This window comes from Scyliorhinus canicula, chromosome 20 (assembly GCF_902713615.1).
Source record: "Scyliorhinus canicula chromosome 20, sScyCan1.1, whole genome shotgun sequence".
Classification (NCBI taxonomy): Eukaryota; Metazoa; Chordata; class Chondrichthyes; order Carcharhiniformes; family Scyliorhinidae; genus Scyliorhinus; species Scyliorhinus canicula.
Window position 1 is genome coordinate 79,686,064 of NC_052165.1, and position 22,069 is coordinate 79,708,132.

General features: G+C 45.9%; 1 non-coding gene across 1 annotated transcript; it reads right to left on the reverse strand.

Annotated features, from left to right (window-relative positions):
* Positions 1 to 1,476: 1,476 nt before the first annotated feature.
* trnak-cuu lies at positions 1,477 to 1,549 on the reverse strand. Its single transcript has one exon. It is a non-coding gene; the product is annotated as a tRNA-Lys (tRNA).
* Positions 1,550 to 22,069: the final 20,520 nt, after the last annotated feature.

Genomic DNA, 22,069 nt, shown 5'->3' on the forward strand with positions numbered 1-22,069 from the left:
TATTGACTCAACGGATTGAACAGGAACACTTCGGAATGTCATTGTTCCAGTGTTGTCTCTGACATTCCACAGTTCCAGATTAGAAATGTCAGGCTGCCTACAGTGAGTTCTATCATATTTCAATAAAATGTCAGACAAGCTACAATAACAATAAATAATATTGTATAGTCATACCGCTAGATGACAGGCTTGTGATAGATGATATTTGCAGCGTACTGTCAATTTCCCTATTTTATTTGTCAGAAATGTGGACCTGGTGATATGCATCATGTGAACTGAAGTTGCTGTGGGTTTTTTAAATATTTGTTTATGGGATGTAGACATCGCTGGGCAGGCCAGTCTTTATTGCCAATCCCTAATTGCCCCTGAGAATGTAATGGTGAGGTGCCTTCTTGACCCGCTGCTGTCCATGTGGTATAGGTACACCTACAGTGCTGTTAGGGAGGGAGTTCCAGGATTATGACCAAGCGACAGTGCGGGAATGGAGACAGATTTCCAAGTCAGGATGGTGAGTGGCTTGGAGGGGAATATGTAGGTGGTGGTGTTCTCCAGCCACCTGCACAGGTCAATAACGATTCTTTTGCGAGGGGCAATGAAAGGAGTCCACACCGAGTTCTAGAGAAAAAAAAAGTATTTTATTTAACACATTAACTATTATGTACCAGCTCCAGTAGTTCCCTACTGGGGCTTCTCTAGTTGGTGCCCGAGTGGCCGACTCATTAATGCAAAGGCACATGAACTTAGTTAAGGTCGGTACAGGAATTGAACTCCCCTTATTGGGGGAGCTCACATTCTGCGAACACCACGGGGTAGTGAATCGTCCTTACCCAGTAAGACCCATATGGGTTTTAAAAACTTCCCTGAAAAATGAGGCAGTCCTGGGTTAAGCAAGCGAGTCCAGTGACCATCTTCAACATGACGAATGACCAGGCTGCAACATGTGGACCTCAAAGTGGATGAAGAGCTAATGTTGCTCGACAGTCGTCAATAAGCTATAGCTATAGCAAGCTGCTATGTGGACTGACCCAGTGTTACGGGTAAGGCAGATGAACTTAGAGCTTGGATCAGTACTTGGAACTATGATGTTGTTGCCGTTACAGAGACCAGGTTCAGGGAAGGACAGGATTGGCAGCTAAACGTTCCAGGATTTAGATGTTTCAGGCAGGATAGAGGGGGATGTAAAAGGGGTGGCGGAGTTGCGCTACTGGTGAGGGAGAATATCACAGCTGTACTACGGGAGGACACCTCAGAGGGCAGTGAGGCTATATGGGTAGAGATCAGGAATAAAAAAAAAATACTTATTGTCACGAGTAGGCTTCAATGAAGTTACTGTGAAAAGCCCCTAGTCGCCACATTCCGGCGCCTGTCCGGGGAGGCTGGTACGGGAATCGAACCGTGCTGCTGGCCTGCTTGGTCTGCTTTAAAAGCCAGCGATTTAGCCCAGTGAGCTAAACCAGCCCGTAAAATAGAAGCACTCGCCCAACGTGGGGCTCGAACCCACGACCCTGAGATTAAGAGTCTCATGCTCTACCGACTGAGCTAGCCGGGCCTTAATAAGAAGGGTGCAGTCAAAATGTTGGGGGTTTACTACAGGATCTCAACAGCCAGCGGGAGATAGAGGAGCAGATAGGTAGACAGATTTTGGAAAAGAGTAAAAACAATAGGGTTGTTGTGATGGGAGACTTCAACTTCCCCAATATTGACTGGGACTCACTTAGTGCTAGGGGCTTAGATGGGGCAGAGTTTGTAAGGAGCATCCAGAAGAGCTTCTTTAAACAATATGTAGACAGTCCACTAGGGAAGGGGCTGTACTGGACCTCGTATTGGGGAATGAGCCCGGCCTGGTGGTAGAAGTTTCAGTAGGGGAGCATTTCGGGAATAGTGACCACAATTCGGTAAGCTTTAAAGTGCTGGTGGACAAGGATAAGAGTGGTCCTAGGGTAAATGTGCTAAATTGGGGGAAGGCTAATGATAACAATATTAGGCAGGAACTGAAGAACCTACATGGGGGGGGGGGGGGGGGGGGGGGGATGTTTGAGGGTAAATCAACATCTGACAGGTGGGAGGCTTTCAAGTGTCAGTTGAAAGGAATTCAGGACAGGCATGTTCCTGTGAAGAAAAAGGATAAATACGGCAAATTTCAGGAAACTTGGATAACGAGAGATATTGTAGGCCTCGTCAAAAAGAAAAAGGAGGCATTTGTCAGGGGTAGAAGGCTGGGAACAGACGAAACCTGTGTGGAATATAAGGAAAGTAGGAAGGAACTTAAGCAAGGAGTCAGGAGGGCTAGAAGGGGTCACGAAAAGTCATTGGCAAATAGGGTTAAAAAAAATCCCAAGGCTTTTTACACATACATAAAAAGCAAGAGGGTAGCCGGGGAAAGGGTTGGCCCACTGAAGGATAGGCAAGGGAATCTATGTGTGGAGCCAGAGGAAATGGGCGAGGTACTAAATGAATACTTTGCATCACTATTCACCAAAGAGAAGGAATTGGTGGATGTCGAGTCTGGAGAAGGGTATGTAGATAGCCTGGGTCACATTGAGATCCAAAAAGACGAGGTGTTGGGCATCTTGAAAAATATTAAGGTCGATAAGTCCCCAGGGCCTGATGGGATCTACCCCAGAATACTGAAGGAGGCTAGAGAGGAAATTGCTGAGGCCTTGACAAAAATCTTTGGATCCTCACTGTCTTCAGGTGATGTCCCGGAGGACTAGAGAATAGCTAATGTTGTTCCTTTGTTTAAGAAGGTAGCAAGGATAATCCAGGGAACTACAGGCTGGTAAGCCTTATGTCAGTAGTAGGGAAATTACTGGAGAAAATTCTTCGAGACAGGATCTACTCCCATTTGGAAGGAAATGGACAAATTAGTGAGAGGCAGCGTGGTTTTGTGAAGGGGAGGTCGTGTCTCACTAACTTAATAGAGTTTTTGAAGAGGACACAAAGATGATTGATGCAGATAGGGCAGTGGATGTTGTCTATATGGACTTCAGTAAGGCCTTTGACAAGGTCCCTCGTGGTACAAAGGTGAAGTCACACGGGATCAGGGGTGAGCTGGCAAAGTGGATACAGAACTGGCTAGGTCATAGAAGGCAGAGAGTAGCAATGGAAGGGTGCTTTTCTAATTGGAGGGCTGTGACTAGTGGTGTTCCGCAGTATATTTGCTGTTCGTAGTATATATAAATGATTTGAAGGAAAATGTAACTGGTCTGATTAGTAAGTTTGCAGATGACACAAAGGTTGGTGGAATTGCGGATAGCGATGAGGACTGTCAGAGGATACAGCAGGATTTAGATTGTTTGGAGACTTGGGCGGAGAGATGGCAGATGGAGTTTAATCCAGACAAATGTGAGGTAATGCATTTTGGAAGGTCTAATGCAGGTAGGGAATATACATTGAATGGTAGAACCCTCAAGAGTATTGAAAGTCAGAGAGATCTCGGTGTACAGGTCCACAGGTCACTGAAAGGGGCAACACAGATAGTCAAGTAGGCATACGGCATGCTTGCCTTCATTGGCCGGGGCATTGAGTATAAGCATTGGCAAGTCATGTTGCAGCTGTATAGAACCTTAGTTAGGCCACACTTGGAGTATAGTGTTCAATTCTGGTCGCCACACTACCAGAAAGATGTGGAGGCGTTAGAGAGGGTGCAGAAGAGATTTACCAGGATGTTGCCTGGTATGAAGGGCATTAGCTATGAGGAGAGGCTGAATAAACTCGGTTTGTTCTCACTGGAACGACTGAGGTTGCGGGGCAACCTGATAGAGGTCTACAAAATGATGAGGGGCATAGACAGTGGATAGTCAGAGGCTTTTCCCCAGAGTTCAGGGGTCAATTACTAGGGGGCATAGGTTTAAGGTGCGAGGGGCAAGGTTTAGAGGAGATGTACAAGGCAATTTCTTTTTACACAGAGGGTAGTGGGTGCCTGGAATTCACTGCCGGAGGAGATGGTGGAAGCAGGGACGATAGCGACATTTAAGGGGCATCTTGACAAATACATGAATAGGATGGGAATAGAGGGATATGGACCCAGGAATTGTAGAAGATTGTAGTTTAGTTGGGCAGCATGGTTGGCACGGGCTTGGAGGGCTGAAGGGCCTGTTCCTGTGCTATACTTTTCTTTGTTCACCCCTCTGATTCAGTATGCTCTGTAGCATAGCCCATTTTGTCATGTTGATGGACAGCTCAATTTGAGCCAATCAGCTCATTTGAACAAATTCTCGCTTGGAATTGGTGGAGCTTTTCAGATACTTCTGGAACAGAAGAAGCAAGCCCCATTTCGTTAGTTGTGTGAAAGATCCGAGCATGAAGCAGCTTTAAGGCACTCTCTCTCAGTTTTCACTCTGCAAAGGTGATTTAAAAAGCTCCCAGCCAGACCTGTGAAGGGAACTTCTGGTATGAAAGGCTGCGAGCTGTTTCTCCCACCAGGTGTAACAGTTTAATCCTCTGCCTGCTTTAGTGTTGCAGAATGACATCATTTGAAAGGAGGTCCCAGTTTTTGTTTTGCTTTTGCTTTCCCAGAGTGCGCGCACACACACAGCTCTGCAGCTCTGACCTCTTCAAGCTTGATACCATATATCTATTCATATGTGCCCAGACTTAACAAATGAACCCACACATGTTTATCCAAACCCTTAAGCAGTGATTGGTGACTTTATATCATGATTAAAAACACGACAAAAAGAAAGTCCAAATTTCATATTGGAGCATTCCAATGTAAAAAAAAAGTGAATTCTCCTCATTACTTTGCCTTGCTGTAGGTTCAATGAGGCTGACGAAAGGACATGGAGATCTCCATCGTACGTGCATTTGTTCTCAGTTTTCCAAAGAGCTGACAAGGATAACTGTAAAAGGCAATAACATTTGTTTAAGTTTTTGGAATTGTTCTCCTGGAGCCAAAAACAATGAACCCGAGAAGAAATAAAAGTGACCCTGATAGTAGAGGTTGTGCCATTGGTGAGCAGTGGTCTGCTGACATTGTGAGAATATTTTATGTCACAACATAAACTCGTTACTCTATTGGATTAGCATCTGAAGGAGGAAAGTGTTATCCCAATGTTTGCCTCAGTTGATTGAACAGAGTTTGGTGTATGTATTTTGTGGTGTATGTATTTTGTGGTGTATGTATTTTGTGGTGTATGTATTTTGTGGTGTATATATCTTGTGGTGTATGTATCTTGTGGTGCATGTATTTTGTGGTGCATGTATTTTGTGGTGTATGTATTTTGTGGTGTATGTATTTTGTGGTGCATGTATTTTGTGGTGCATGTATTTTGTGGTGTATGTATTTTGTGGTGCATGTATTTTGTGGTGCATGTATTTTGTGGTGTATGTATTTTCTGGTGTATGTATTTTGTGGTGCATGTATTTTGTGGTGCATGTATTTTCTGGTGTATGTATTTTCTGGTGTATGTATTTTCTGGTGTATGTATTTTGTGGCGTATGTATTTTGTGGTGTATGTATTTTAAGTATCCAACTCCGAGAGACGCATGCATCAGTTATTTGTGCCATTCATGTGGATAAGAGAATTTATAGGGTTTCAATTGTCAAAGACTGATAGGTCCACTGAAGGTGTGTTATTTGACTCACACAGTTTCAGATAACAATGTAAACACTTTGAAGGAAGTGATGATTACAAAACTTGACTATCAACAGTTTAATCAATTCAGGAATCCCTGCAGTGCAGAAGGAGACCATTCGGCCCATCGAGTCTGCACCGGCACTCCGAAAGAGCACTCCACCAAGTCCAATCCACCCCATTCCCCAGTGCTATGCTCATAACCCCATCACCTAACCTGTACATCCCTGGACACGGAGGGGTAATTTAGCATGGCCAATCCACCTAACCCTCATATCTTTGGACTGTAGGAGGAAACCCAAGCAGACACTGGGAGAACGTGCAAACTCCGCACACACAGATTGAAAAGCTTGTACCTATCTTTGTATAAAAAGAGGGCAGTCGGGCTGCAGCTGGATTGGACAGACTTCCTTCAGCCATTACTGAAGGTACCAACATCAAAGAGTCGAGTGCAAGCTTGATTTTCACTCCCTTAAAATTGGGGGGGCGGTGGTGGTGGGGGGGGGGGGGGGGGGGGGGAGGAGGGGGGGGGAGTCCCTCCAAAATAAAGACACAATGAGAGGTGGTTGTCACCAACCTAGCACCAGTACTGTCACAACAAGGCATTTCACCAATGTCTCTGAAGACATGTCCATGTAACGTTTGCCACCATCACTTGCATCTGGCCTGCTCTATTGTTTCTGTCCTATTGCTGGACTGGTTTCAGGTTTAGGTTTTTTTAGGTTTCGTTTTCAAAGAACGGAATCTCACATATCCCCGTTAATATTTACAGTCAGTTCAAAAAGTAACCAAGTATGCAATTACGAATTGAACAAATCTCAGGGAAGCGCTCAGTGTTCTGATCGCCGTGGTGACCTCTGCTTTCTGCCACGTCTACGCGGTGCTCCCCTTGTGACCCTGGATGAAATGCAAGCAGCCTGCTCGCTGTTGAGATGACCTTGTCTTGGAGGTGACAGTGGGCACCCATCACAGGGCGCTAACGCACAGACGTTCTATTGTTCAGGGTGTCATGATGAAGGAGCCCTGTGAAGGGGGAGGGGAGGCTCTCTCATCCTCATTGGAGACTGCCTTAGCTGTGGGTGGCAACAGGGGTCATGAGAGTTTTGCCATCAAGTCCATTGTCTTTAGGTCACCAACTGATGAACACTACGCAGTGTTGTATACAGTCTCTGCATGTCAGTGCGCTGTTCTTGCATGCAGTCGAAGAGGTGTTGCACACAGCTTTCCAGGTGGTCACCATGGAGGAGCTCATGCATAGAACGTAGAATATAGAACATAGAACAGTACAGCACAGTACAGGCCCTTCAGCCCACAATGTTGTGCCGACCATTTATCCTAATCTAAGATCAAACTAACCTACACCACTTCAATTTACTGCTGTCCATGTGACTGTCTAAGAGTCGCTTAAATGTCCCTATTGACTCCACCATCTCTGCTATCAGTGCATTCCACACACCCACCACTGTGTAAAGAACCGACCTCTGACATCTCCCCTATACCTTCCTCCAATCACTTTAAAATTATGTTCCCTCATGACAGCCATTTCCACTCTGGGGAAAAGTCTCTGGCTATCCACTCTATCCATGCCTCTCATCACCTTATACACCTCTATCAAGTCACCTCTCTACCTTCTTCGCTCCAGTGAGAAAAGGCCTAGCTCCCTCAACCTTTCTTCATAAGACATGCCCTCCAGTTTAGGCAGCACCCTGCTAAATCTTCTCTGTACCCTCTCCAAAGCATCCACATCCTTCCTATGAGGCGACCAGAACGGGACACAATATTCCAAGTGTGGATTAACTAGAGTTTTACAAAACTGCAGCAAAATCTCGCAGCTCTTAAACTCAATCCCCCTGTTAATGAAAGTCAACACACCATACGCCTTATTAACAACCCTATCAACCTGGGTGGCAACTTTGAGGGATCTATGTACATGGACCCTAAGATCCCTCTGTTCCTCCACACTTCCAAGAACCCTGCCTTTAACCCTGTATTCAGCATTCAAATTCAACCTTCCAGAATGAATCACTTCACATTTATCAAGGTTGAACTCATCTCTTACTAACCCACCCTTCCACTTCCTCATCCAAGTAATTTATAAAACCCACAAAGAGCAGAGGTCCTAGATCAGATCCTTGTGGGACACCACTGGTCACCGACCTCCAGGCGGAATACTTTCCATCCACTACTGTCTTCTTTCGGCCAGCCAATTCTGTATCCAGACAGCCAAATTTCCCGGTACCCCATGCCCCCTAACTTTCTGAATGAGCCTACCATGGGGAACCTTATCTCGATGTTGTGCCGAGCCTTGTCCGAAACCAAGGTCAAGCTATCCCACTCCCTGTCATTCTGGTGTGCTCCATGTGCCTATCCAATAACCGCTTGAAAGTTCCTAAAGTGTCCGACTCCACTATCACAGCAGGCAGTCCATTCCACACCCTTACCACTCTCTGAGTAAAGAACCTACCTCGGACATCACTCCTATATCTCCCACCCTGAATCTTATAGTTATGCTCCTTTGTAACAGCTGCATCCACCCGAGGAAATAGTCTTGAACGTCCACTCTATCTAACCCCCTCATCATCTTATAAACCTCTATTAAGTCGCCTCTCATCCTCCTCCGTTCCAAAGAGAAAAGCTCTAGCTCCCTCAACCTTTCCTCATAAACCAGGCAGCATCCTGGTAAATCTCCTTTGCACCCTTTCCAATGCTTCCACATCCTTCATATAGTGAGATGACCAGAACTGCACACAATACTCCAAATGTGGTCTCACCAGGGTCATGTACAGTTGCAGCATAACCGCACGGCTCTTAAACTTAAGCCCCCTGTTAATAAACGCTAACACACTGTACCCCCTGTTAATAAACGCTAACACACTATAGACCTTCTTCATGTACTGTTCTACGCTCTGTTCTAAATGCCTTACTGAAATCTATATACACCACATCCACTGCCCGACCTTCATCAATGTGTCTCGTCACATCCTCAAAGACTTCAATGAGGCATGACCTGCCCCTCACGAAGCCATGCTGACTGTTTAATCAAACTATGTTTTTCTAAATAATCATAAATCCTATTTCTCAGAATCCTTTCCAATATTTTGCTCACCACAGACGTAAGACTGATGTGTCTATAATTCCCAGGGATTTCCCTATTCCCTTTCTTGAACAGGAGAACAACATTCACCTCCCTCCAATCATCCGGTACTACTCCAGTGGAGTATGAGGATGAAAGATCATCGCCAACGGCGCAGCAATCTCCTCCCTCGCTTCCCGTAGTGACCTTGGATATATCCCGTCAGGTCCAGGGGACTTATCTATCCTGATGCTTTTCAAAATTTCCAGCACATCCTCCTTCTTAATATCAACTTCAAAGCCATGAGCCATGCTGGTACACATGCGCTGAAGGGACCGCCGCATGATCAGCCCACAAACCTCCACCCCCTCCAGGAACTCTGACACGTTGATGCAGATCTCACGCTGCTGCTCGAGGTAGAACGCTCTTTCTTGCAACGTCCAAGGCTATGCATCTGCACCCAGCTGAAACTAGCTGTGGATTGGTTATGGGGATAACCATCATCTTCAATGTCTTCTTCACTGCCATTTGGCCAGTCCCTCAGCAAGTGGACTTTCAAATAATGGCCAACACCATCACCACCATGGGGATGAGGATATGTAGGCATACCTGTCCCTATCCAGGTAGCTCCTGCTGCCTCCAGTTGTGCAACATCTTGTCCTACAGGAGAGAGAGGAAAGTGTGTCAGTGAATGTCACGCATTATGTTTTCGACTGTAGCTTTTACTATTTTACTGAATTGATGGCAGTGTGTGCAGTCGGTGAGATGTGGCCGTGAGATTTGCAGCAGTGCTACTCATGTGATGGTGCGGTGGAGAATATAAATGTTAGGTGTGAGTCTGTAATAATAGGGATTACTGCAAGATGACTGGTGGGACTGGTGATTTGAAGCTACTGGTGCAATTGCTAAGATATGGCAACTGAGGATGCATTCACTGACCTTGATGACTTAGGTGAGAACATTCTTGCAGCACTGCATCCAGCATCTTGGGGTTTCACTCCTGCTGCCAGCCATGGCTCCCACTGCCATTTAAGTGTGAGTCTCCTATCTCCCTCTGAAATGAAAAAATGAAAATCGCTTATTGTCACGAGTAGGCTTCAATGAAGTTACTGTGAAAAGTCCCTAGTCGCCACATTCTGGCGCCTGTCCGGAGAGGCTGGTACAGGAATTGAACCGTGCTGCTGGCCTGCTTGGTCTGCTTTAAAAGCCGGCGATTTAGCCTGGTGAGCTAATCCAGCCCCTTTCTAACAGCTACATCGACCCGAGGAAATAGTCTCTGAACGTTCACTATAGCTATCCCCCTCATCACCTTATAAACCTCTATAAAGTCGCCTCACATCCTCCTCCGCTCCAAAGAGAAAAGTCCTAGCTCCCTCAACCTTTCCTCATAAGACCTACCCTCCAAACCAGGCAGCATCTGGTAAATCTCCTTTGCACCCTTTCCAATGCTTCCACATCACTTCTACAGTGAGGTGACCAGAACTGCACACAATACTCCAAATGTGGTCTCACCAGGGTCCTATACAATTACAGCATAGCCCCGCGGCTCTTAAACTCAAGCCCCCTGTTAATAAACACTAACACACTGTAGGCCTTCTTCACGGCTCTATCCACTTGAGTGGCAACCTTCAGAGATCTGTGGACATGAATCCCAAGATCTCTCTGTTCCTCCACATTCCTCAGAATCCTGCCTGTTATCCTGTTATCTGCATTCAAATTTGTCCGACCAAAATGAATCGCACTTATCAGGGTTAAACTCCATCTGCCATTTTTCGGCCCAGCTCTGCATCCTATCGATGTCTCTTTTCAGCCTACAACAGCCCTCCACCTCATCCAGTACTCCACCAATCTTGGTGTCATCAGCAAATTTACTGACCCACTCTTCAGCCCCCTCCTCCAAGTCATTGATAAAAATCACAAATAGCAGAGGACCCAGCACTGATCCCTGTGGTACACAGCTGGTAACTGGTCTCCAGTCTGAAACGTTTCCATCCACCACCAGCCTCTGTCTTCTATGTGATAGCCAGTTACTTATCCAATTGGCCAAATATCCCTCTCTGCCACACCTCCTTACTTTCTTCATGAGCCAACCATGGGGAACCTTATAGACGCCTTACTGAAATCCATGTATACGACATCAACTGCTCTACCTTCATCGACACACTTAATTACCTCCCCAAAGAATTCAATCAAATTTGTGAGGCAAGACTTACCCTTCACGAATCCGTGTTGACCACCCTCCGAATTAAGCTGCATCTTTCCAAATGGTCATTAATCCTATCCTTCAGGACCTTTTCCATTAACTTACCGACCACCGAAGTAAGACTAACTGGCCTATAAATACCAGGGTCATTCCTGTTCCCTTTCTTGAACAAAGGAACAACATTCACCACTTTCCAGTCCTCTGGCACTATACTGTTCTGCAATTCTGTGACCAATCAGCTGCTTCTACTGCTTTCCTACCCTCCTCTAACCCACAGAACCAAGTTTCGGCTGAGGTTAACCCTAACCTGAATGCTGAACTTACAGGCGTGATTCTACCACCGCATTGCGCTCAGCGTCAATCCAGATGGCGTGATTCTACCACCGCATTGCGCTCAGCGTCAATCCAGATGACGTGATTCTACCACCACATTGCGCTCAGCGTCAATCCAGATGGCGTGATTCTAACACCGCATTGCGCTCAGCGTCAATCCAGATGACGTGATTCTACCACCACATTGCGCTCAGCGTCAATCCAGATGGCGTGATTCTAACACCGCATTGCGCTCAGCGTCAATCCAGATGGCGTGATTCTACCACCACATTGCGCTCAGCGTCAATCCAGATGGCGTGATTCTAACACCGCATTGCGCTCAGCGTCAATCCAGATGGCGTGATTCTACCACCGCATTGCGCTCAGCGTCAATCCAGATGAACTGTGTGAATTTTGGGAGAGGCCGAAATCAGGCTTCGCACCGGGCACAAAACTTCACGTGAATCACCCGACTCACAATACCCTCGCTGGGCATGATCCAGATAATACAAATATTTTAATGAGTAATTAGTCGAATTTAAATATGCCTGGCCTCAATGAGGCTGCATTTTCCTGGCGCCTGGGAGTCACTGGCTGCACCGACGAGGCCTCGCCTGGACACACGTGGGGATTAGGCGTGGTGGCCTCTCCGGGGGTCTCGCAGGTCATTAAAGCCTGCAAGACTGGGTGGTCACGGACAGGGCAGTGCCAGGTTGCCAGGTTGGCACTGCCATGAGTTAGGGCTTTTGGGAGGCCACTTCCATGAAAGAGAGGGCGTGAGGAAGTATAAAGGGTAGGGGGTTAAGGGGGGCATGGGGAGGCTTCAAAGGTTGGGGAATGAAGGGGGGGGGTGCGCAATGCCAATGCCTGATGGGGGTGACATAGTCTGTGGATGGAGGGGGGGGGGGGGTTGTGGGAGACCATGAAACTCACTTAGAGATCAGGCACCTTTGAAAACAGGTCTGAGGAGCAGGCCTGGCCGGTGAGTTCAGCACCCACTGATGAAAAAGTTCAGAGTATGACTGGGGAGAAATTCCCCATGGCCCCAAAAATTGACCAAGTGTGAACAAAGAACAAAGAAAAATTATAGCGCAGGAACAGGCCCTTCGGCCCTCCAAGCCTGCGCCGATCCAGATCCTCTATCTAAAACTCTCGCCTATTTTCTAAGGATCTGTATCCCTCTGCTCCCTGCCCATTCATGTATCTGTACAGTTATATCTTAAATGACACTATCGTGCCCGCCTCAACCACCTCCGCCGGTAATGCATTCCAGGCACCCACCACCCTCTGCGTAAAGAACTTTCCACGCACATCTCCCTTAAACTTTTCCCCTCTCACCTTGAACTCGTGACCCCTAGTAATTGAGTCCCCCACTCTTGGAAAAGGCTTCTTGCTATCCACCCTGTCTATACCCCTCATGATTTTGTAGACCTCAATGAGGTCCCCTCTCAACCTCCGTCTTTCCAACGTAAACAATCCTAATCTACTCAACCTTTCTTCACAGCTAGCACCCTCCAAACCAGCCAACATCCTGGAGAACCTCTTCTGCACCCTCTCTAAATCATCCACATCCTTCTGGTAATGTGGCGACCAGAACTGTGCGCAGTATTCCAAATGTGCCCCAACCAAAGTCCTATGCAACTGTAACATGACCTGCCGACTCTTGTACTCAATACCCCTCCCGATGAAGGAAAGCATGCTGTATGCCTTCTTGACCACTCTATCGACCTGCGCAGCCACCTTCAGGGTACAGTGGACCGGAACACCCAGAACTCTCTGTACATCAATTTTCCCCAGGGCTTTTACATTTACCGTATAGTTTGTTCTTGAATTGGATCTTCCAAAATGCAACACCTCACATTTGCCCGGATTGAACTCCATCTGCCATTTCTCTGCCCAACTCTCCAATCTATCTATATTCTGCTGTATTCTCTGACAGTCCCCTTCACTATCTGTACTCCACCAATCTTAGTGTCATCTGCAAACTTGCTAATCAGACCACCTATACTTCCTCAGATCATTTATGTACATCACAAACAACAGTGGTCCCAGCACGGTTCCCTGTAGAACACCACTGGTCACAGTTCTCCATTTTGGGAAACTCCCTTCCACTACTACTCTCTGTCTCCTGATGCCCAGCCAGTTCTTTATCCATCTAGCTAGTACACCCTGGACCCCATGACTTCACTCTCCATCAGCCTACCCTGGGGAACCTCATCAAATGCCTTACTGAAGTCCATGTAATATGCCATCTACAGCCCTTCCCTCATCAATCAACTTTGTCACTTCCTCAAAGAATTCTATTAAGTTGGTAAGACATGACCTTCCCTGCACAAAACCATGTTGCCTATCACTGATAAGCCCATTTTCTTCCAAATGGGAATAGATCCTATCCCTCAGTATCTTCTCCAGCAGCTTCCCTGCCACTGACGTCAGGCTCACCAGTCTATAATTACATGGATTATCCCTGCTGCCCTTCTTAAACAAGGGGACAACATTAGCAATTCTCCAGTCCTTCGATACCTCACCCGTGTTCAAGGATGCTGCAAAGATATCTGTTAAGGCCCCAGCTATTTCTTCTCTCACTTCCCTCAGTAACCTGGGATAGATCCCATCCGGACCTGGAGACTTGTCCACCTTAATGCCTTTTAGAATACCCAACACATCCTCCCTCCTTATGCCGACTTGACCTAGAGTAATCAAACATCCATCCCTAACCTCAACATCCGTCATGTCCCTCTCCTCGGTGAATACCGATGCAAAGTACTCGTTAAGAATCTCACCCATTTTCTCTGACTCCACGCATAACTTTCCTCCTTTGTCCCCGAATGGGCCAACCCTTTCTCTAGTTACCCTCTTGATCCTTATATATGAATAAAAGGCTTTGGGATTTTCCTTAACCCTGTTTGCTAAAGATATCTCATGACCTCTTTTAGCCATCTTGATTCCTCATTTCAGATTGGTCCTACATTCCCGATATTCTCCCAAAGCTTCGTCTGTCTTCAGTCGTCTGGACATAGAACATAGAACAGTACAGCACAGAACAGGCCCTTCGGCCCTCGATGTTGTGCCGAGCAATGATCACCCTACTTAAACCCACGTAACCCGTATACCCGTAACCCAACAATCCCCCCCATTAACCTTACACTACGGGCAATTTGGCATGGCCAATCCCCCTAACCATGGACCTTATGTATGCTTCCTTTTTCCTCTTAGCTAGTCTCACAATTTCACCTGTCATCCATGGTTCCCTAATCTTGCCATTTCTATCCCTCATTTTCTCAGGAACATGTCTGTCCTGCACTCTAATCAGCCTTTCCTTAAAAGCCTCCCACATATCAAATGTGGATTTACCTTCGCACAGCAGCTCCCAATCCACATTCCCCAGCTCCTGCCGAATTTTGGTTAGATAGGAGTGGAGAACTCACCAACAGAGCCAGGGAGAAGCTCTCAGCCAAAGCCTCCTGCAATGATTCATCCGTTAACTGGCACCCTAGATGTGGGTGAGTACCAGTATGGATCTCACCTAAAAAGCCAGAGGGAAATACCCCGCCAAACACCAAGGGTGGGATTCTCTGACCGAGCCTTGATGGTGACCAGGCATTCCGCACAAGGTCAATGGACCTTTACATGGTCCACATCCCGCTTGTTGCAATCTTGTAGCGGGCAGGGCGAAAGAATCCAGACCTTAGAAAGTTTTTGGATGAACCGTGCCCTACATCTTTCTCTGATTTCTCTCTTATTTCACCTCTTTCATGATGCTCATTATTATGCTCACCTCCTGCTCCCTCAATCCTATTCCCACTGAATGTAATTTCCAGACTCCCATGTTATTATTAATGCTTTTCACTCCTTCAATAATGTTCCCCATCTCCTTCAGATCAAAAACAAACTCAAAACTCCCACTCCTTACAAATTACCATCCCAACTCCCAACCCTCTTCTAAACCCTATTACGGAGCTAACAGCACTATAAATGCATTATTGATATTGTTGAATGAGGCAATTTCACTCACTGGCTCCGAAACATGAACAACCAGATCGGCTGAATATACAAGTCAATTAAGTGCATCTTGTAATCCAAGCTAAATCCAGTCTTGACAAGTTAATAAAACAAAATAATACAGATGCAATCTGAAATAACAACAGAAAATGCTGGAAAAGTTTAGCAGATCTGGCATGCATCTCCAGCGAGAGAGAAATTAGTTGATGTTTTTAGTCCGTCTGGAGCAGACACAATGGACCTTTTCTGTGCTGTGGCCTTCTGTGACTCTACTTCAGATCTGCTCAGACGAGGAGGAGCGCAACAGACATCTGCAGACGCTGAAAGATGCCCTCGTACAAACGGGATATGGCGCTCGCTCATCGATCAACAATTCCAACGCGTCACAGCAAAAAACCGCAACGACCTCCTCAGAAGACAAATGCGGGACACAACTGACAGAGTACCCTTCATCATCCAGTGCTTTCCCGGAGCGGAGAAACTGCGACATCTTCTTCGCAGCCTTCAAGACATCAACGATGAAGATGAACATCTTGCCAAGGTCATCCCCACACCCCCACTACTTGCCTTCAAACAACCGCGCAACCTCAAACAAACCATTGTTTGCAGCAAACTACCCAGCCTTCAGAACAGAGACCACAACACCACACAACCCTACCATGGCAATCTCTGCAAGACGTGCCAGATCAACGACATGAGTACCACCATTACATGTGAGAACACCACCCACCAGTTACGCGGTACATACTCGTGTGACTCGGCCAACGTTGTCTACCTCACACGCTGCAGGAAAGGATGTCCCGAAGCGTGGTACATTGCCGAGACCATGCAGACGCTGCAACAACGAATGAACGGACATCACGCGACAATCACCAGGCAGGAATGTTCCCTTCCAGTCGGGTAACACTTCAGCAGTCAAGGGCATTCAGCCTCTGATCTCCGGGTAAGCGCTCTCCAAGGCGGCCTTCAGGACACGTATCAACACAGAATCACTGAGCAGAAACTTAGAGCCAGGTTCCGCACACATGAGTGCGACCTCAACCGGGACTTGGGATTCATGTCGCATTACATTCATCCCCCACCATCTGGCCTGGGCTTGCGAAATCCTACCAACTGTCCTGGCTTGAGACAATTCACACCTCTTTAACTTGGGGTTACCCCTATCTCTGGATCTGTAAAGATTTAATTACCTGCAAATGCTCACATTCTAAGCATTGACTGGCACCTTTGAATTTGTCTATATATATGTTTCTGGAACATACCTCTTCATTCACCTGAGGAAGGAGCAGTGCTCCGAAAGCTAGTGTTTGAAACAAACCTGTTGGACTTTATCCTGGTGTTGTAAGACTTCTTACTCTACTTCAGAGTTCTGAAGATGAGTTGTACGGACTCAAAACCTTAACTCTTTCTCACTCCGCAAATGCTGCTCTCCTTGAGCTTCACTGAAGCTGCAATTGTTTTACTGTAAGCACAGAGCTTAGCAAAGTCTACAAGAGAATGATGTCCTGACAAAACACCTAACTGATGAAACACAACCAATATGCTCCCAAGACTGGAACAAGCAGCCCTGTTTAAATAAACACCTTTGAAACATTTGAGGCTTGAGTAAATTGTCATTCTTAATCAGTGAAAATTATGCGACTTTTACAGCAGTTCGACACTTAGGAAAATGATGGGGTGTGAAATAGCCTCACTTAGACGAGCAATCTGCATATTTAGCTTTCTGCAAAGGTGTCGAAAGGAACAATTAGTCTACTAATTAAGTTTATGCACTGTAAATGAGAATGACCCGTACTTTATTGAATACAACGGTCTATTGCGGAAATGAGTAGAGCATTCTGTTCTGCACCTTTTAGCACATCGCCTCCATTACTGTACAATGGCTTTGACTCAAGTAAAGGATTCAACCCCCAATGGGGGAATTAAATGCGATTACAGGAACAGCAAAGACTTCAGGTTCAGCCAGTGCTGTGTACTAAACCGCCTGGTCTCAACCAAGGACACAGTAGGATTTCATCTCAATGTCCCACAGCTGAGAGGGATCAAAAAAAAATAATCAGCCAGGGCTCCTACCACTTAATGCTATTCAATGACTCCCCGCTGGAAAGTGTAGTGGAGGCTGAGGGGCAGGATTGGACTTGGTTGCGATGATTCCACAATCAATTAGCCTCCCCACAATTCAGACAAATTCCTTTCCAGCATGCAGGCAATGCAGAAGGAGGGAATTATGCTTCTTCTTCCCTTTCTAAAATTCACCGTCAATCAACAATTTTGTGCCATGTCTTTCCTGGCAGTCTGTGTGAGTTAAACTACTGCACAATTTACTGGTGAGCTAGAAATGTCCCCGAGAAGCTAAAATCACATATATCCGATTTAAATGGTCAGAGTTTATAAATGTTTGACTGAAATGGAGCTAGTGTGCAGAAAAATAACAATATTGCATTATATCACACATTTTACAACCTCAGGATGTCCCAGAGTGTATTCCGGGCAATTAAATACTTTAGAAGTTGTCGTCACTGGTCGGAACTGCAGGAAACAATTTGCACAAAACAAGCAAGCACAAACAGCAATCTGACTTTGACCCGAGAAGCTGTTTTTACTGTAAAAGTAGCAGTTTAATTGACCTGAAGTGTTTCTTTCTCCACAGATGCTGTCCAACCTGCTCATTACTTCCAGCATTTTTGTCTATTATTTCAGATTTCCAGCATCTGCAGTATTTTGCTTTCGTCAGCTATTTTTAGTGATGTCGGCTGAGGGATAAGTTTCAGCTGGGACGCTGCTGAGAACTCTTCTTTGAATAGAGATCTGGGCAGCACGGTAGTGTAATGGTTAGCACTGCTGCCTCACGGCGCTGAGGACTCACGTTCGATCCCAGCCCCCGAATCACTGTTTGTGTGGAGTTTGCACATTGTCCCCGTGGGTCTCAACCCCACAACCCAAAGATGTGCAGGGTAGGTGGATTGGCAAAATTGCCCCTTAATTGGAAAAAAAAAAGAGTTGGGCCCTCAAAATTAAATAAAAATATTTGAATAGCGATCAAGGCATATTTTATGTTCGCCCAAATACTCGTGCCAATATTGCTGGAATGAAGTCTGATACATAACTCTGAATTAGAGGCAAGTTGATTCCCAGCTTGGGTCGCTGTCTGCACTTTCTCCTGGTGTCTGTGTGGGTTTCCTCTGGGTGCTCTGGTTTCCTCCCACAAGTCCCAAAAGACGTGCTTGTTAGGTCATTTGGAATTCATCCTCTGTGTACCCGAACAGGCGCCAGAATGTGCCGACTAGGGGCTTTTCACAGTAACTTCATTGCAGTGTTAATGTAAGCCTAGTTATCATAGATTTATCACAGATTACAGTGCAGAAGGAGGCCATTCGGCCCATCGAGACTGCATCGGCTCTTGGAAAGAGCACCCTACCCGAGGTCAACACCTCCACCCTATCCCCATAACCCAGTAACCCCACCCAACACTAAGGCAATTTTGGACACTAAGGGCAATTTATTATGGCCAATCCACCTAACCCGCACATCTTTGGACTGTGGGAGGAAACCGGAGCACCAGAGGAAACCCACGCACACACGGGGAGGATGTGCAGACTCCACACAGACAGTGACCCAAGCCGGAATTGAACCTGGGACACTGGAGATGTGAAGCGATTGTGCTATCCACAATGCTACCATGCTGCCCTTGTAAAGATTATATAATATAAGGGAGTTAGCACTGAGCCACGGCTGACACACTACGCCATTGAGGGCATACGTCTAGATTCTAATAATGATCTGTACCTCAGGAGAGGTGTCCCAGGAACACATTGGAGTGGCCTCGTAACAGCCTCCCCGAACAGGCGCCGGAATGTGGCGACTAGGGGCTTTTCACAGTAACTTCATTTGAAGCCTACTCGTGACAATAAGCGAGTTTCATTTCATTTCATTTCAAAGGGTGCGCCCTGAAACCGAGGACAAAACGGGCAAAGGTGTCCACTGCCCTGGCTGTGACTGGGGTTTTCATACTTGAAAAGGCTGGGAGAATATTTCAAAAAGACAAGTCCTGAAATAAACACCACTGTTAGAATTGAGGGAGACCGCACGACTTTGGGAGCTAGCATTCACGCAGCAAACCATTAATGTCAACCTAAGCTTTCAGACGTGTTTGAGTAGCTCAGCACCATTGACCCAAATTGACCCAATAATGTGTCCAAATTGAAACATAAAGTGAAGTAATGAAAATGATTAAGAAGCGGTAGAGCAGACAAAAGCAGATAATCCAGAAGGATGAAGAAAATTGAAGGCCGTCATTGTGCAGATGTACAGTTGACAACTTTAATGGACTGAGTCAGCCTCAAACCATTTATAGGAAGGTACTTTGTCCTCAATTAAGTTAGATATAAGGTCATAAAACTGCACTGCAGTATAATGATGCACAGTGGAATAGAGCCATTGATATAATTCATTCCCTTCTTGTAAAAAAGGTTGTTTACAACAAAAGGCATAACATTTTAAGGGATGATCAGGAAAATAAGGTTTGTACAGGAAATGTATTTACTCTAGTTCAGGAATCAAGAACGAGGGGACATTATCTTAAAATTAAAGCTTAGCTGTTTAAAAGTCACATCAGAAAACACTTCTTCATTTAAAATGGTAAATTCAAATGGGGCTGGTTTAGCTCACTGGGCTAAATCGCTGGCTTTTAAAGCAGACCATGGCAGGCCAGCAGCACGGTTCGATTCCCGTACCAGCCTCCCCGGACAGGCGCCGGAATGTGGCGACTAGGGGCTTTTCACAGTAACTTCATTGAAGCCTACTCGTGACAGTAAGCGATTTTCATTTTTCATTTCATAGTGGAAAGGACTGAATACTGAGGGATTAATTGGAGCTTTCAAAACTGAGAGTATGAAATATTTGTTAGGTTTGGGAGGAGGAGGGTGATGGTAAGGGGTATAGAGCAGAAGTTGGCATATAGAGTTGAGCTACAAATCATTCATATTGAAGTAAAGCATACAGCAGGCTTAAGGGGCTGAAGACCCACTCCTGTTTCTGTGGACATTGAGGGCAGCTGACCATTGGGGCACAATCCTTGGAGTTGAGGAACATGGTTTACAAAATTCTGAAATCGGCACGTGGAAAGTCATTCCACAACAATCAGCATTATGTGCCACACGTACCCATAGAACCAGTGCAGAAGGAGGCCATTTGGCCCAGCGAATGTGCACCCACCCTTTGAAAAAGCACCCTACCTAGGCCCACTCCTCCACCCCATCCCCACAACCACACCTAACTTTTGGATAGCAACGGGCAATTTAGCGTGGCCAATCCACTAACCCACACATATTTGGACTGTAGGTGGAAACCGGAGCAACCGGAGGAAAGTGCAAACTCCACACAGACATCCACCCGAGATCGGAATTGAACACGGGTCCCTGGCGCAGTGAGGCAGCAGGGCTAACCATTGTGCCATCACGCCGCCTTATCCTTTCGTCTTGTCACCAGTGCACTACAATCCAAGCTGGTTCCACTCAGCAACAAGCCTCTCAAAAGGGCATCATGATTTATATTAGGTGCCAGCCCAGGGACACATGGTTTGCCAATTTAAAGTGTAAGGGCTCTTCCTGTTGATTCCCTTATTTCCCCTTTCTTTATTTTTGATATCATCATTTTGACCCATGGATGATTATTAGACATGTATCGTGAAGTCAAGCAGCTGAGAGCATGAGGAATTCAAGAAGTTTCAACATAGATCTGGTGCTGCTAGCTTTGGAAAGCAAGACCCAGACTTCTCAACACCCTAGAGATGGGATGGGACTTGGTTCGATTGGTTGGCTGGTGGCCAATGAATTGGCCAAAAGCCTGTATTCTGCCCAGTAACAGGTGATGATTGGATCCTGTCTGAGTGGAATGATTTTCAGAGACACAAGGTGCTCAGTTTTCAATCCTGGACACAGGAACAAGGATCTTCTCCCCCCCTCTTCTCTTCTCTCTCCATAAAGGCTGTGAGTTGATGTATTTCTGCAAATGAACCTGAATGAATGAATCTACAGGGCAACTATTACATGCTGAAAACATAGACCAGGATCTGAAAGCTTTCATTGAAGGAAGGTCTGCTTAAAGACAACCACCTGAAACAACGACTCTTTTTCCTTTTACCTGCCATTTTCACTCCCCCTCCCTTCTGTGTTTGTCTGTCTCATATGTGTGTGTGGAGGGTAGGGGCAAGTTAAATTAGGCAATAGTTACCCAGTTTTATTTGCTGCATATTTCATTATAGTTGTTGTGAGAGATAAACAGTAATTGTGTTTAAACGTACAATCCTGTTGACTATAATTATTGGGCAAAGACTTCGGGTATTTTTCTATGAATTATTGGTTAACTCAATTGAGTTTGGATTCTGGGTGAAGTGGGGCTAGAAATGACCACGTACTACACCAGGGTGCTGTAACAATTGAATTGTAGAATTATATAACAAACAAGGAGGACATTTGTGTCCTTGTATTGTGCCAGATTTTTAAACCAATAAGTTTAATTCCTCTGCCTATTTTCCATTTTCAAGTAGGAACATAGAGGAATGGGAGTACACCATTTAGCCTCTCAAAGCTGTTCGACCATTCAACTTTAGCTGGTCTGTGAGATAATTCCATATACCTGACTTTGCCCCATATCCCTTAATAGCTATGGCATTCCTCAAGGCACCGAGGTTCTGGATTCGATCCTGGATCTGGGTCACTGTCCGTGTGGAGTTTGCACATTCTCCCCATGTTTGTGTGAGTTTCGCCCCCACAATGCAAAGATGTGTGCAGGTAGGTGGATTGGCCATGCTAAATTGGACAAAAACGAATTGGGTACTCTAAATTTATATTAAAAAATAAGTGATTGTTAATTTTACTCAGGACCTTTAGACTGTGCCCACTA